Raw genomic sequence first — 18,581 nt, 5'->3', positions numbered from 1 at the left:
CAGACAGGCACACCTGTGGACGACATTGTGGAGTTCCTCATCACATGGAATATGCCACTTGGGCCCATTATAGACCAAAACACTTGTGGACATCGATGTGGGTTCCCATGTCACAGGGAACACGCTGCTTCACCTGTTCCAGACAAGCACACATGTGGATGCCATTGTGGGGTCCTTCATCACAGGGAACACTCTGCTCCAGCCCATTCCAGACAGGCACACCTGTGGACATTCTTGTGGGGTTCCTCATCAGGGGGAAAATGCTGATCCATCCCACTCCAGACAGGTACACATGTGGACACCATCGCAGGGGACTTCATCATGGGAAACATGCCTATCCAGCCTGTTACAGAAAGGCACACCTGGGGATGCTGTCGTGGTGTCCCTAGACAGGGGGAAAACTCCACTCCTGTCCATTCCAGACAGGCACACCTGTGGATGCCATCACAGGGTATATCGTGGGCAACACGCTGATCCAGCCCATTCCAGACAGGCAAACTTGTGGACACCATCGAGGGGAACAGTCCGCTCCTGTCCATTCCAGACAGGCACAACTGTGGATGCCATCACGGGGTCCCTTGTTGGGGGAAAACCCCCCTCTGCCCCATTCCAGACAGGCACACCTTTGGACAACATCACGGGGTTGATCATCATGGGGAACATGCCAATACAGCCCATTCCAGACAGACACACCTGTGAACACTGCTGTGGCATCTCTCACCACAGGGAACACACCATTCCACCCCATTCCAGACAGGCAAAACTGTGGGCACCATCACATGGCCCCTCAACATGGGGAAAACTCTGATAGAGCTCGTTCCAGAAGAGCACACCTGTGGATGCTTTTGTGGCTTCTCTCATCACGGGGAACACACCAATCAACTCCATTCCAGACAGGCAAACCTGTGGACACCATCGTGGGTTCTCTTGTCACAGGGAACATGCCACTCCAGTGCTTTCGAGACTAGCACACCTGTGGATGATGGTGCGGGGTTCCTCGTCATGGGGAACATGCTGCTCCAGCCCATTCTAGACAGGCATACATGTGGACTCTGTTGTGGGGTACCTCAACATGGGGAACACACCCTTCAAGCCCATTCCAGACAGGCACATATGTGGATGCCATTACAGGGTCTCTCATCATGGGGGAAAAGCCTATCCAGCCCGTTCCAGACAGGCACACATGTGGATGCTGTCGAGGGGTCCCTTGAAATGGAGAACAGGCTGCTCCTGCCTGTTTCAGACAGGTCCACCTGTGGATGCTGTTGTGGTGACCCTCGATGAGGGGAACATGCCAATCCACATCATTCCAGACAGGAACAACTGTGGACACCATTGTGGGGTCCTTGACACAGGTTATAAGCCAATCCAGCTCATTCCAGACAGGCAAACTGGTGGACACTGTTGTGGGGTCCCTCATCGTGGGGAACATGCTGCTCCATCCTGTTCCAGACAGGCACACCTGTGGATGACATCATGAGGTCCGTCCTTGAGAGGAATAAGATGAGTTACTCTGCCAGAAAGGCACACCTGTGGATGCCATTGTGGGGTATATCCTCACAGGGAAAATGCTGATCCAGCCTATTCCATACAGGCACAGCTGTGGAGGCCATCCTGGGGTCCCGTGAAATGGAGAACAGGCTGCTCCTGCCCATTCCAGACAGGCACACCTGTGGATGTCATCACAGGGTCCCTCATCAGGGGAAAATTCCCCTCCACCCCGTTCAAGACAGGCACAGCTTTGGATGCCATGGTAGTGTCCCTCATTGTGGGGAACACAATGATACAGCCTCTTCCACACAGGCACACCTGTGGACGATGGCGCAGGGTCCCTCATCATGGGGAACATGCTGCTCCAGCCCATTCCAGACAGGCACACTTGTGGACACCATCACAGGGTCCCTCATCATGGAGAACACACCCTTCAAGCCCGCTCCAGACAGACACACTTGTGGACACCGTTATGGGGTCTCTCATTGTGAGGAATATGACTAACTAGCCTGTTCCAGACAGGCAAACTTGTGGACACTGTTGAGGGGTCCCTTGATATGGGGAACAGGCCACTCCTGCCCATTCTAGACAGGCACAACTGTGGACGCCATCCAGGGTCCTTGATGTGGGTTATAAGCTGATCCAGCCCATTCCAAAGAGGCAAATCTGTGGACACCGTCGCGTGGTCCCTCGTCATGGGGAACATCCCGGTTCAGCCTATTCCAGACAGACACATGTGGAGGTTGTTGCAGGGTCCTTCATTGAGGGGAATATGCCACTCCATCCCATTTCAAACAACCTCACCTGTGGACACTGTCAGAGGTTCCCTTGTCATGGGAAACATGCCACTAACTCCGGTTCCAGACAGGCACATATGTGGACGCTGTTGCGGGGACTCTTGTCATGGCTAACATGCCGATCCACCCATTCCAGACAGGCACACATGTGGACATTGTCATGGAGTTCCTTGTCATGAGGAACATGCCGAACCATCCCACTCCAGACAGGCAGACATGTGAACACCATCACAGGGGACTTTGTTGAAGGAACACGCCTACCCAGCCCATTAGACAAGCACATCTGGGGATGCCATCCTGGGGTACCTAGACATAGGGAAAACTCTGCTCCTGCCTGTTCTAGGCAGGCACACCTGTGCATGCAGTTGTGGCATTTCTCGTCATGTGGAACACACTGATCCACCCCATTCCAGACAGGCAAACCTGTAGACACCATTGCGGGGTCCCTCAATGTGGGGAACAAGCCAATACCGAACAATCCACAAAGGTACAGTTGTTGACACCGTCATGGAGTCTCTCATTGGGCGGCACATGCCAATCCACCCCATTCAAGACAGGCAAAACTGTGGACACTGTCACGGGGTCCCTTTTCACAGGGAAAATGCTGCTCCAGCCCTTTACAGACAGGAACACCTGTGCACCATGGTGCAGGGTACCTCGTGGTGGGGAACATGCTGCTGCAGCCCATTCCAGACAGGCACATTTGTGGAGGCTGTCACGGGGTTCCTCGTCATGGGGAACACGCCACTCAAGCCCGGTCCACACAGGCACACTTGTGCACACTGTTGTGGGATCCCTCATTGTGGGAAAAATGCCAATCCAGCCCTTTCCAGACAGCCACACCTGTGGACAACGTCGAAGGGCTCCTTCTTGTGTGGAACATGCTGCTCCAGCCCACTCCAGACATGCATACCTGTGGACCCTGCTGTGGGGTCCCTCGAATCAGGTAATATGCTGATCCAGCCCTTTCCAGACAGGCACACCTGTGGACAATGTCACTGGGTCCCTCGTCATGGGGAACATTCTGCTCCAGCCCATTCCAGATAGGCACACCTGTGGACATTGTTGCTAGATACCTTGTCGCAGGGAACATATCAATCCAGCAAATTCCAGACAGGCACAGCTGCAGTCGAAGTCACAGTGACCCTAGGTTCAGGGAACATGCTGCTCCAGCCTGTTCCTTACAGGCTCACCTTGGACTCTGTCATGGGGTCCCTCATTATGAGGAACATGCCCCTCCGTCCTGTTGCAGACAAGTACAACTATGGATGGTGTCTCGGAGTTCCTTGTTGCAGGGAACATGCCAATCCATCCAGTTCCAGAGAGGCACACATGTGAACACCGTCCAGTGTCAGTGATCTTGGGGAACATGACCCTCTAGCCCATTTCAGACAGGCACACCTGTGGACACTATCACAGGGTTCTTCGTCAAGGGGAACATGTAGATCCCTCCTGCTCCAGACAGGCACAAAGGTGGACGACATCACAGGGTACCTTGTCTCGGGGAACACACCTATATTGCCCTGTACAGGCAGGCACACCTGTGGATGCTGTGGAAGAGTCACTCAACATGGGGAAAACCGTGCTTGCGCATGTTGTAGACAGGCACACCTGGGGATGCCGTCAAGGGGTTCCTCATCACAGGAAACATGCCAATCCATCCCCTTCCAGACAGTCTCGCCTCTGGACACCAACACATGGTCCCTCATCATGGGGAACATTCCGCTCCAGCATGTTCCAGACAGGCACACCTGTAGACACCATTGCAGAGTTCCTTGTCATATGGAATATGCCACTCTGGCCCATTGCAGACCGACACACTTGTGGACATGGTCACAGGGTCCCTCTTCACAGGGAACACACCACTGTACCAGTTCCAGACAGGCAGACCTGTGGGGTCCTTCATCACAGGGAACATGCTGCTCCAGCCCATTCCAGACAGGCACACCTGTGGACAAACTCATGAGGTTCCTCATTGTGGGTAACATGCCGATCCATCCCAATCCAGACAGGGACACATGTGGACACCATTACATGAGACCTCGTCCCACAAAACATGCCTATCCAGGCCTTTACAGAAAGGCACACCTGTGGACGCTGTTGCTAGATCCCTTGTCACAGAGAACACATCAGTCCAGCCCATTCCAGTCAGGCACAGCTGCAGATGAAGTGACAGGAACCCTAAGTTCAGGGAAGATGCTGCTGCAGCCTGTTCCTTACAGGCACACTTTGGACTCTGTCATGGGGTCCCTCATTATGGGGAACATGCCCCTCCATCCTGTTCCAGAGAGGTACACATATGGGTGGTGTCTCCGAGTTCTTTGTTGCAGGGAACATGCCAATCCATCCAGCTCCAGACAGGGACACATGTGGATGCCATTACATGAGACCTCGTCCCACAAAACATGCCTATCCAGGCTGTTACAGACAGGCACACCTGTGGATGCTGTTGCTAGATACCTTGTCACAGAAACACACCAATCCAGTCCATTCCAGCCAGGCACAGCTACAGATGAAGTCACAGGGACCCTAGGTTCAGGGAACATGCTGCTCCAGCCTGGGCCTTACAGGCACACCTTGGACTCTGCCATGGGGTCCCTCATCATGGGGAACATGCCCCTCTATCCCGTTCTGACAGAAACACCTATGGATGGCATCACGGGGTTCCTTGTTGCAGGGAACATGCCAATCCATCCAGCTCCAGATAGGACACAGTCCAGGGTCAGTGGACTTGGGGAACACTACCCTCCAGCCCGTTCCAGACAGTCACACCTTGGGACACTGTCACAGGGTCCCTCATCCTGGGGAACATTCTGATTGAGACCGTTCTAGACAGGCACACCTGTGGACTCCATTGCGGAATCCCTCAACATGGGGAACAGGCTGCACCGTCCTGTTCCAGGCAGGTACAACTGTGGATGAAGTCACTCGGACCCAAGTGGCCAGGAACACACCATTCCAGCTGGTTCCAGACAGGCAAACCTGTGGACGCCATTACAGGATCCCTCATAGCAGGGAACACACCCCTCCAGCCCTTTCCATACAGGCACACCTGTGGATGCCATTGCAGGTTCCTTCATCACTTAGAACACGCTGCTCCAGCCCGTTTCAGACAGGCACACCTGTGGACACTATCATGGGGTTCTTCCTCATGGGGAACATGTTGATCCCTCCCACTCCAGACAGGCACACATGAGGACGACATCACAGGGTACCTTGTCTCGAGGAACACACCTATCCAGGCCCTTACAGGCAGGCACACTTGTGGATGCCATGGAAGAGTCACTCAACATGGGAAAAACCCTGCTTGTGCACGTTCTAGACAGGCACACCTGGGGATGACATTGAGGGGTTCCTCATCACAGGAAACATGCCAATCCATCCCCTTCCAGTCAGTCTCACCTGTGCACACCAACACATGGTCCCTCATCATGGGGAACATGTTGCTCCAGCCTGTTCCATACAGGCATACCTGTAGACACCACACCGAAGTTCCTCATCACAGGGAACATGCTGCTCCAGCATGTTCCAGACAGGCACACCTGTAGACACCATTGCAGAGTTCATTGTCACATGGAATATGTCACTCTGGCCCTTTCCAGACTGACACACTTGTGGACATGGTCACAGGGTCCCTCTTCACAGGGAACATACCACTGTAGCAGTTCCAGACAGGCAGACCTGTGGATGCCATCGTGCGGTAATTCATCACAGGTAACATGCTGCTCCAGCCCATTCCAGACAGGCACACCTGTGGACTAACTCATGAGGTTCCTCATTATGAGCAACATGCCGATCCATCCCAATCCAGACAGGGACACAGGTGGACGCCATTACATGAGACTTCGTCCCACAAAACACGCCTATCCAGTCCGTTACAGATAGGCAAACCTATGGACACTGTTGCTAGAACATATCAATCCAGCCCATTCCAGCCAGGTACAGCTGCAGACGAAGTCACAGGGACCCTAGGTTCAGGGAACATGCTGCTCCAGCCTGATCCTTACAGGCACACCTTGGACTCTGCCATGGGGTCCCTCATCATGGGGAACACACCCCTCCATCCCATTCCAGACAGGTACACCTATGGATGCCATCATGGGGTTCCTTGTTGCAGGGAACATGCCAATCCATCCGGCTCCACACAGGACACTGTCCAGGGTCAGTGGTCTTGGGGAACACTACCCTTCAGCCCGTTCCAGACAGGCACACCTTGGGACACTGTCACAGGGCCCCTCATCCTGGGGAACATGCCACTTGAGACTGTTCTAGACAGGCACACCTGCGGACTCTATTGTGGAATCCCTCATCAGGGGGAACAGGCTGCACCATCCCATTCCCGGCAAGCACAACTGTGGACAAAGTCATGAGGACCCTAGTGGTGGGGAACACGCCACTCCAGCCCGTTCTACACAGGTAAACCTGTGGACGCCACTGCAGGGTCCCTTGTACCAGGGAACACACCCCTCCAGCCCTTTCCATACAGGCACACCTGTGGATGCCATCACGGGTTTCTTCATCACTTGGAACATGCTGCTCCAGCCAGTTTCAGACAGGCACACCTGTGGACACTGTCATGGGGTTCTTCAGCATGGAGAACATGCCGATCACTCCCACTACACAAAGGCACACATGTGGATGACATCACAGTGAACATTGTCTCAGGGAACATGCCTATCCATCCCATTACAGGCAGGTACACCTGTGGACGCCATAGTAGGGTCACTCAACATAGGGAAAAACCAGCTTGTGCCTGCTCCAGACAGGCACAACTGTGGATGCTGACGAGGGGTTCTTCATCATGGGGAACATGCCAATCCATCCCTTTCCAGACAGTCTCACCTGTGGACCCCAACATGTGGTGCTCGTCGTGGGGAACATGCCACTCCAGCCCATTCCATAAAGACATACTTGTGGACGATGATGCTGGTTCCCTCATCACAGGGAGCACACCACTCCAGAACATTCCAGACAAGCACAACTGTGGATGCCATCGTGGGGTCCCTGATTACAGGGAACATGCCAGTCCTGTCCTTTCCAGACAAGCACACCTGTGGACAACGTTGGGGGGTACTTCATCACTTGGAACACGCCAATCCAGCCCCTTTAAAACAAGCACACATGTAGATGATATCATGGTGTCTCCCGTTATGTGGAACACACTGATCCACCCCATTCCAGACCAGCGAAAGTGTGGACACCATCACGGAGTCCCTCATTATGGAGAACAAGCCGATACAGCCCATTCCAGAAAGGCACAGCTGTGGACACCATTGTGGCATCTCTCATCTCAGGGCACACGCTGATCCACCCCACTACAGACAGGCAAACCTGTGGACACCATCACAGGGTCCCTTGTTGCAGGGAACATGCTTCTACAACCCTTTCCAGACAGACACACTTGTGGACAATGGCACTGGGTCCCTCATCGTGGGGAACATTCTGCTCCAGTACATTCCAGACAGGCACACCTGTGGATGAACTCCTGAGGTTCCTCTTGTGGGTAACATGCTGATCCATCCCAATCTATGCTGGGACACATGTGGATGCCATTATATGAGACCTTTACAGACAGGCACACCTGTGGATGCTGTTGCTAGATCCCTTCTCAAAGAGAACACACCAATCCAGCACATTCCAGCCAGGCACAGCTGCAGACGAAGTCACAGGGACCCTAGGTTCAGGGAACATGTTGCTCCAGCCTGTTCCTTACAGGCGCACTTTGGACTCTGTCATCGGGTCCCTCATCATGGGGAACATGCTGCTGCAGACCGTTCTAGACAGGCACACCTGTGGACTCCATTGTGGAGTCCCTCATCATGGGATTCCATGATGCAGACTGCACCATCCTGTTCCAGCCAGGCACAACTGTGGATGAAGTCATGCGGACCCACGTGGCTGGGAACACACCACTCCAGCCGGTTCCAGACAGGCAAACCTGTGGATGCCATTGCAGGGTCCCTCATAGCATAGAACACAGCCCTCCAGCCCTTTCCATACAGGCACACCTGTGGATGCCATCATGGGTTCCTTCATCACTTGGAACATGCTGCTTCAGCCCATTTCAGACAGGCACACCTGTGGACACTATCACGGGGTTCTTCCTCATGGGAAACATGTTGATCCCTCCCACTCTAGACAGGGACACATGAGGATGACATCAAAGGGTACCTTGTCTCGAGGAACACACCTATCCAGCCCATTACAGGCAGGTACACCTGTGGATGCCTTGGTAGGGTCACTCAACATGGGGAAAAACCAGCTTGTGCCCGCTCCAGACAGGCACAACTGTGGATGCCAATGAGTTCTTCATCATGGGGAACATGCCAATCCATCCCTTTCCAGACAGTCTCACCTGTGGACCCCAACATGTGGTGCTCGTCGTGGGGAACATGCCACTCCAGCCCATTCCATAAAGGCATACTTGTGGACGATGATGCTGGTTCCCTCATCACAGGGAGCATGCCACTCCAGAACATTCCAGACAAGCACAACTGTGGATGCCATTGTGGGGTCCCTGATTACAGGGAACATGCCAGTCCCACCCTTTCCAGACAAGCACACCTGTGGACAACGTTGTAGGGTACCTCATCACGTGGAACACGCCAATCCAGCCCCTTTAAGACAGTCACACATGTGGATGCCATCATGGTGTCTCTCATTATGGGGAACACACTGATCCACCCCATTCCAGACCGGCAAAAGTGTGGACACCATCACGGAGTCCCTCCTTGTGGGGAACAAGCCAATACAGCCCATTCCAGAAAGGCACAGCTGTGGACATCATCGTGGCATCTCTCGTCTCAGGGCACACACTGATCCACCCCATTCCAGACAGGCAAACCTGTGGACACCATCACGGGGTCCCTTGTCGCAGGGAACATGCTGCTACAGCCCTTTCCGGACAGGCACCCCTGTGGACAATGGCACTACGTCCCTAGTCATGGGGAACATGCTCTTCCAGCCCATTCCAGATGGGCATACCTATGGACGCTGTTGCTAGACCCCTTGCTGCAGAGAACACATCAATCCAACCCATTCCAGACAGGCACAGCTGTGGACAAAATCACAGGGACCCTAGGTTCAGGGAACATGCTGCTCCAGCCTGTTTCTTACAGGAATACCGTGAACTCTGTCATGGGGTCCCTCATCATGGGGAACACACCCCTTCATCCTGTTCCAGACAGATACACCTATGGATAGCATCTCGGGGTTCCTTGTTGCAGGGAACATGCCAATCCACCCAGCTCCAGACAGGCACACATGTGGATGCCATCCAGGGTCAGTGGTCTTGGGGAACACTACCCTCCAGCCGGTTCCAGACAGGCACACCTTGGGACACTGTCACAGGGTCGCTCATCCTGGGGAACATGCCGCTCAAGACTGTTCTATACAAGCACACCTGTGGACTCCATTGCGGAATCCCTCATCATAGGGAACAGGCAGCACCATCCTGTTCCAGGCAGGTACAACTGTGGATGAAGTCACGGGGACCCTAGTGGCAGGGAACATGCTGCTCCAGCCCATTCCAGAAGCAAACCTGTGGATGCCACTGCAGGGTCCCTCATAGCAAGGCACACACCCCTCCAGCCCTTTCCATACAGGCACACCTGTGGATGCCATCACGGGTTCCTTCATCACTTGGAACACACTGCTCCAGCCCGTTTCAGACAGGCACACCTGTGGCCACTATCACGGGGTTCTTCCTCATGGGGAACATGTTGGTCCCTCCCGCTCCAGACAGGCACACATGAGGACGACATCACAGGGTACCTAGTCTCAGGGAACATACCTATCCAGCCCCTTACAGGCAGGCACACCTGTGGATGCCATGGAAGAGTCACTCAATATGGGGAAAACCCTGCTTGTACTCATTCCAGACAGGCACACCTGTGGATGCCGTCGATGGGTTCCTGATCACAGGGAACATGCCAATCCATCCCCTTCCAGACAGTCTCACCTGTACACACCAACACATGGTCCCTCATCATGGGGAACATGCTGCTCCAGCTTGTTCCATACAGGCATACCTGTAGACACCACACCGAAGTTCCTCATCACAGGGAACATGCTGCTCCAGCATATTCCGGACAGGCACACATGTAGACACCATTGCAGAGTTCCTTGTCACATGGAATATGCCACTCTGGCCCATTCCAGACTGACACACTTGTGGACATGGTCACACGGTCCCTCTTCACAGGGAACACGCCACTGTACTAGTTCCAGACAGGCAGACCTGTGGATGCCATTTTGGGATCCTTCATCATGGGGAACATGCTGCTCCAGCCTGTTCCAGACAGGCACACCTTTGGACACCCTCATGGGGTTCCTCATTGTGGATAACCTGCCGATCCATCTCAGTCCAGACAGGGACACATGTGGACGCCATTACATGAGACCTCGCCCCACAAAACATGCCTATCTAGGACATTACACACAGGCACACCTGGTGAAGTGGTCACAGGGTCCTTTGACACAGGGAAAACTCTGCACCTGCCCATTCTACATAGGCACACCTGTGGATGCCATCATGAGTTCTCTTGTCATAAAGAGCCAGTACAGCCCATTCCACACAGGCACATCTTTGGATGATGTTGTGGCATCTCTTATCACGGGGAACATACCAAACCACACCATTCCAGACAGGCACACCTGTGAACTCCATCACAGTGTCCCCTATCAAGGAGAACATGATGATCCAGCCTGTTCCAGACATGCACACCTGTGGACACCATCATGGGGTCCCTCGACATGGCAATATGCCGATCCAGCCCATTCCAGACAGGCAAAACTGTGGACACCGACGCGTGGTTCCTCTTTGTAGGGAACATGCCGCTCCAGCCCATTCCAGAAAGACAAACTTGTGGCTGTTGACATTTCTTCCCTCATTGTGGGGAGCACACTGCTCCAGAACGTTCCAGACCAGCACAAGTCTGGATGCCATCCCGGGGTCCCTGATCACAGGGAACATGCCAGTCCCACCCTTTCCAGACAAACACACCTGTGGATGACATCATTGGGTCACTCATCACATGGAACACGCCGATCCAGCCCCTTAAATAGAGGTGCACATGTGGATGCCGTCATGGTGTCTCTCCTTATGGGGAACACACCAATCCACCCCATTTCAGACTGGCAAAACTGTGGACACCATCATGGAGTCCCTCCTTGTGGGAAACAAGCCAATACAGCCCGCTCCAGAAAGGCACAGCTGTGGACACCATCGTGGCATCTCTCATTGCAGGGCACATGCTGATCCACCCAATTCCAGACAGGCAAACCTGTGGACACTATTGCAGGGTCCCTTGTCATAGGGGACATGCTGCTACAGCCCTTTCCAGACAGGCACACCTGTGGAGAATGGCACGGGGTCCCTCATCGAGGGGAACATGCCACTCCAGCCCTTTCCAGACAGGCACACCTGTGCATGCTATGGCAGGGTCCCTTGTCTTGGGGAACGCACCACTCCAGCCTGTTCCAGACAAGCCCAACTGCTGACGCCATCGTGGAATTCCTCCTTGCATGAAACACAGTGCTCCAGCCTGTTCCAGACAGGCACACCTGTGGAAGCCATTGCGGAGTTCCTCTTTGACATGAACATGACACTCGAGCCCATTCCATACTGACACACTTGTGGCCGTCGTTACAGGGTCCCTCATCGCAAGGAATACAGCGCTCCAGCCCATTCCAGACAGGCACACCTGAGGATGCCATGGTGGGGTTTCTCATTGCAGGGAACATGCCAGTCCATCCCATTCTAGACTGGCACACATGTAGTTGCCACCACAGGGTACCTCATCACAGAGAACACACCGCTCCTGCCCGATCCAGACTGGCACACCTGTGGACACTGTCACAGGGTCCCTTGAAACAGGGAACATGCTGCTCCTGCCCGATTTAGACAGTCACACCCGTGGATGATGTCGAGGGTTCCCTCATCATGGGGAACGTGCCAATCCAGCCTGTTCCACGCAGGCACCCCTGTGGATGCTGTCATGGTGTCTCTTCTCATGGAGACCACAAGGATCCACCCCATTCCAGACAGGCAAACCTGTGGACACCATCGTGGGGTCCCTCGATGGGGGAAACCCCTCCACCAAGATCCAGTCACACCTGTGGATGCCACTGAGGGGTCCCTCTTCATGATGAACACACCGATACAGCCCGTTCCAGACAGGCACACCTGTGGACGCCATTGTGGCATCTCTCATCATGCAGAACACACCATTCCACCCCATTCCAGACAGTCAAAACTGGACACCATCACGGCGTCCCTCATCAGGAGAGCATGCCAACCCAGCCCGTTCCTGAAAGGCACAGCTGTGGACACTATCATCGCATCTCTCATCACAGGGCACACGCTGATCCACCCCATTCCAGACAGGCAAACCTGTGGACATCACTGCGGCTTCCCTTGTTGCAGGGAACATGATGCTCCAGCCCTTTCCAAACAAGCACACATGTGGACGACGGCAGCACGGGTTACCTCATTGTGGGGAACATGCTGCTCCAGCCCGTTCCAGACAGGCACACCTGTGGACACCATTGCAGGCTTCCCTCGTCACTGGGAACACACCTATCCAGCTCATTACAGGCAGGCATACCTGTGGATGCCGTCGCAGTGTCCCTCGACATGGGGAAAATGCCACTCCTGCCCATTCCAGACAGGCACACCTGTGGACGCCATCGTGGGGACCCTCATCACGAGGATCATGCTGCTCCCTCCCATTCCAGACAGGCACACCTGTCAATGCCATCGTGGGGTCCCTCATTGAGGGGAACAGGATGATCCACCCAGTTCCAGACAGGTACACCTGTGGATGCCATCACGGGATCCCTTGTTGCAGGGAACATGCTGCTCCAGCCCTTTCCAGAAAAGCACACCTATGGATGCCAGCGTGGGGGCCATCATTGTGTGGAACATGCTGCTCCAGCCCAGCCCATTCCAGACAGGCACTCCTGTGGATGCTGTCGCGTGGTCCCTTGTCATGGGAAACACATCCCTCCAGCCCATTCCAGACAGGCACACCTGTGAATGCCATTCTGGGGTCCCTCCTCACAGGGAACATGCCAATCCAGACCTTTCCAGACAGGCACACCAGTGGACGCCATTGCAGGGTCCCTCGTCATGAGGAACACACTGCTCCATCCCGTTCCAGACAGGCACACCTGTCAATTCCATCGTGGGGTCCCTCGTTGAGCGAAACAGGACGATCCACCCCATTCCATATATATAATATAAAAATATATCTTTTTGGATGAGGTATATATATAATGTATAAATATATCTTTGTGGATGAGGTATACATATAATATAGAAATATATCTTTGTGGATGAGGTATACATATAATATAGAAATATATCTTTGTGGATGAGATGTATATATAAATAATATAGAAATATATCTTTGTGGATGAGGTATATATATAATATATAAATATATCTTTGTGGATCGGGTATATATATAATATATAAATATATCTCTGAGGATCAGGTATATATATATAATATACAAATATATCTTTGTGGATCAGGCGCATATATATATATATGTATATATATATATTCAAAAGGAAATCATTCAAATGGAATCTGAAAACAACCAGGATTAGTCATTAGGTATTGGTAAGAGAACAATCCACCAAGAAGACATAACTATTGCAAACCAACACACTAAGCATTGGTGCACTCAATTTCATAGAGCAAACAGTAGTCATTCTTTTTTCTTTCCTTCCTTTCCTCCCTCTTTCCCTCTAACCTTCATTTCTTCCTACCTTCCCTCCTTTCTTCCTTCTTTCTGCAGTGTTTAACATATATCAAGTACCAACAGAGGTATAGAGAATACAAAATTAAGAAAAAATAAATTTGATTTCTGACTTTATAGTTTAAAGGGAAAGATATGTCATAATTATATAATCACAAAAATAAATGTGCAGTTGCTACTAGATACAGGATCAATGAGGAAAAGTTATATCATGCTAGGAGAGATATAACACATGGGAAAGGAAGCTATTCAGAAGAGACTAAAATCTAAAAGGTGAGTGGCAATTAAATAAATTAAACAAATCAATAGAAGCTAAAAGCATTCCTAGCAAAGGATGAGGCATTTACAACAGAACAGCAAAAGCCCTGAGGTAGGAGTGGACATAGCCTAGTCCAGATTCTGAAGAATATGCTTGAGACAGAAGACAAGAGATATTTGATGAGAGATAAGCCAAGAGTAGGAAAGGCTAGATGCTAAGCTCTGGTGATTTAGTAACAAAAAGAAAAAATATGGGATTCTAGGTCTGCTTTAATTTCAGATAACCAATGAATAATTGCATGAGCATACTTATAAAACAAAATAGTGGCTGATTTCAATACTCCACTTTCACAAATACATAGGTCATCTAGATAAAAAATTAACAAGTGAGAATTAAACTACATTTCAGGCTAAATGGACTTAACAGACACCTATAGAGTATTCCATCCAACAATAGCAGAATACACATTCTTTCAGCAGCTTATGACATTTTCTCCAAAATGGACCATATTAGTCTGAACAGCAAGTCTTAAATATAACAAGTTGAAATAATCTCATGTATCCTATCAGATCACAAGGAAATGAAACTAGACATCCACAACAAGAGAAAACACAGAAACTACACAATGAAGATTGAATAAAATAGTTTGAACAATGAGTAAGTCCCTGAAGAAACTAGGAAAAATTCAAAACTCCTTAGAATCAAATAATAGTGGAAACATAATATACTAGAATCTGTGGGATATAGTGAAGACAGTACTAAGAGGGAAACTTATAACTATGAGTGCCTATTTTGGAAAAACAGAACAATCTCAAATAAATAGCCTCATGATGCATCTTGAAGTCCTCAAGAAGATAAGAAAAGCCATACCTGAAACTACTAGAAGCAAAGAAAATATAAAGATCAGAGCTGAAATTAATGAAATAGAAACTAAAAGAATACAAAGGATTCATTAATCAAAGAATTTGTTCTTTGAAAAGATAAGATGACAAACTATTAGCCCAACTAACCAAAAGAATAAGATTGAAATTAATAAAATTAAAAGCAAAAATTTGATATTTCAAGAGATACCACTGAAATCCAGAGGAGTATTAAAAACTATTTTGAAAACATTTATTTCAACAAATTAGAGAATATAGAAGAAATAAACTTCTAGATACATATAACTACCAAAAGTGAACCAAGAAGATATATAATCTTCTAAATAGATCAACAATAAGCAAAAAGAATGAACCAGTAATAAAATGTCTCTCAACAAAGAGAACCCCAGGACTAATTTACTGGACAAATTTATTGGTCAATTTTTCTAGACTTTTAAAGAACTGTCACTATTGCTCTTCAAATTATTCCATGACATAGAAAGGGAAGGAATGCTTCTAAATTCATTCTACTAAACCAGTATCACAATGATGGCAAACCCAGATAAGCACTCAAAAAGAAAGGAAGAAAAAGGGAGAAGAAGGGAAGGAAGGAAAAACAAAATCATGTCATATGCAAGAAAATGAGTGGAACTGGATACTATCATATTAAATGAAATAAACCAGACTAAGAAAGACATATCACGTGTTTCCTCTACATGAAGCATCTAAGGAGAGAGAGAACACATGAAAGTAGAAGGGAGACTATTAAAGAAGGCAAGAAGATTGGAGAATAGGGGAGGAGAGGGAAGGTAATGGTAAGGTAACTGATCAAAGTATATTACATACATTTATGAAGATGCCAAAAAGAAAACCACTACTCTATAAAAGCAATATGCATTAATTTAAAAAAATCAAGTAGCAGGGCCAGGGATTTAACTCAGTGGTTCTACCGCCTGTCTCACAAGCACAAGGACTTGAGTTTGAACCTCGGTAACAAAAAAAAAAAATCAAGTAGCAATTGGCTATATGATCCTGGACAGATTTTTGATATGAAAGACCAGATTGGTTATGCAAAATTTTATTATTGCAATAGAAAGAGTTGGAAGCAGAAGAAAAAAAACCCGATAGAAATCATCCAGTCCAGTTTATATCCAAACCAGACATTGTCACTGACCTTTTCTGGCTTTGACTTAATTACCAAGCCTCAAGTTAACTACTTTCTTACTATTTCCTTCTATTATCAAATTACCCTAGTCATTACAAAGTATGATATTTAATCAAAATGCATCTCCCTATAACTATTCTACATTGATTCTACTTTTCTGTACATACACTGTGCTACAGAATTTGCAGATGGGATCCAGACACTCAAGTTTTCCAAAAGTAATGAAAAAAATTGACTTTATTTTAAAAAGATAGAAAAAGTAGTGCCACCACCTGCCTTGCAAGCACAAGGCCCCGAGTTTGATCCCCAGTACAAAAAAAAAAAAGATAAAAAAGAGGTGGGTTGAAGGGAGGGCTGGGCAAGGGTGAAAAATAAGAACCAAGAGAGACTATGTAGAGGTGCAAATTTCCAATGATGAATGTCATTATATTGTATACCTAAAATGTACCAATGATTAGAATGAATAATCGATAATGCAAAATAGGAAGAAAAAGTCCAAAGGGGTAGGGGTATTGGGAGGGGCAAGGGAAAGGAAAGTAGAGAAAGGAAAAATGATGAGAAATGGATAAAATGGAAATAAAGTCTTTGTAAATAGGGAAGGGTAGAGGGGGTGAAGGGAGGGCTAGGAATGGGGAAAAAATAAGAGCCAAGATGCATTATGTAAAGGTACAATTCCCAATGAGAAATGTAATTGTGTTGTATACCTACAATGTACCAATAAGAGAATTTAATAAAGTGCAAAAAAAAAAAGGAGGTCGACTTAAATGAAGGAAGCAACAGTTGAGCAGGCTGATCTAGAAGTACTGTTAATTATCACTAGAAAGCATCAGGGTGTTCAAGGTCCTTAACAAGATTTGCCCTAGTAAGTGATCCTGGTTACCTCCACAAAAATCAATATTTAAGTAATTATAAGGTAGGAGGAGGGGTGTGGACAGAGAAAGACAGAATGAGAACTGTACTGAGTTATTTAGACATGCTATAATCAGAAAAAGAGGATTCTTAGAGACTCACTTATTTTCATAGAACTGCTGCCATTTCATAAGGCCATCCTTAACAATTTGCAATTTCTCCCTTGTAGACTCTTCTGTTTGTTCCACATCCTGTTTAAATTTGTTCAGTAAGTTTCTCCATTTGTGTGTCAATTTCTCCATCTAGATTTTTGTTATGAAGAATCATTTGTTTAGTTAAAACTCAGAGTCAGTAATGTGCTATGAAATAAATACATTATATGTACATCCTTATTTCCTTAAATATAAAAGTATTTATTCACAATTCAAGCCTCCATACTTCTAATAAAAACTGATACTTCTGCTTCTCAGGGTAGTCTCTTGGATTTCTTATGAGGAGTGTCTCTGCATAGTAATTTTCCTTTAGTTTTAGCTTAAAGAGCATATGTTTACTGTATTTTTAAAGTGCATTATCACTGAACATCAAATTTTTGCCAGACTTATTTTTTACCCCATCAACATGAGAATATATCATTCCACAATCATGCATTCTTCATTGGTTATGTCAAAACCTTTGTTTTTGTATGATTAGTGTTTCCCTATGTATAATGAGTTTTTTTTCTTAGAGACTTTACCTTTTTCATCATATATGGGTGTTTAATTTGAAACTTGAGTAAAGGATTTTTTGTTTCACTTAAAATTTCATAGACTTTCTTTGCGCATTATTCTGTTTCATTGCATTTGAAAAGGTTTCACTAATATTTTCTCATCTATCTTCTATCCTTTTTGTGATTCTCATACACATTTGTTGCTACACTTAATAATTATCTACAAATTTCTAAGGTCTTCATTTTCATTGATCATGTTTTCTTTAGGAAAGTTCTTTTTTAATTTTTAAATGTTTTAATGATGGATGATTGCAGTGTGCAATGCTTGCATTCAGCATGGAGAGTCGGTACATGCACATAACACAGCTCAGTTCCTTTAGCTTCTGCTTCCCCTCCCATTTCACCTCCCCCCACTCCATGTCTTGGTCCCCTTTCTGACTCTTCTGCCATTCTTTATTCTTGTTATACTTATCTAGTGAATTGTTCTTTGGTTATTGTACTTTCCAGTTGTAGGATTCCCATTTGGTCTATTTTCATAACATTCACTTCCCTCCTGAGCCCCTACATGCTGTCATTTTCTTCATTTTCTCCATTTGTGTCTCTATCACACATCTCTTGAATGAGTGTGCAGAAAGACCTTGAACATCTGTAAAATATCAGTTTTAATATTTATTTCCCATTTAATG

The 18,581-nt window shown here is 48.4% G+C and overlaps 1 long non-coding RNA gene across 2 annotated transcripts; it reads right to left on the bottom strand.

Annotated features, from left to right (window-relative positions):
* Positions 1–4,196: 4,196 nt before the first annotated feature.
* On the bottom strand, positions 4,197–17,484 carry LOC110349084 (uncharacterized). 2 transcript variants are annotated; one of them, XR_015448514.1, is made up of 3 exons: positions 17,352–17,484; positions 5,943–7,392; positions 4,197–5,830 (listed from the first exon to the last, which is right to left on the bottom strand). It is a non-coding gene; the product is annotated as an uncharacterized LOC110349084 (long non-coding RNA). The 2 variants fall into 2 exon arrangements; XR_015448513.1 differs by having other exon boundaries at positions 4,197–6,904; positions 7,131–7,392.
* Positions 17,485–18,581: the final 1,097 nt, after the last annotated feature.

The sequence above is a fragment of the Heterocephalus glaber genome, unplaced genomic scaffold, assembly GCF_053883595.1.
Source record: "Heterocephalus glaber isolate CG9 unplaced genomic scaffold, H.glaber_assembly_v1.0 deba00000470, whole genome shotgun sequence".
NCBI lineage: Eukaryota > Metazoa > Chordata > Mammalia > Rodentia > Bathyergidae > Heterocephalus > Heterocephalus glaber.
This window is presented reverse-complemented; position numbering and strand designations above follow the sequence as displayed.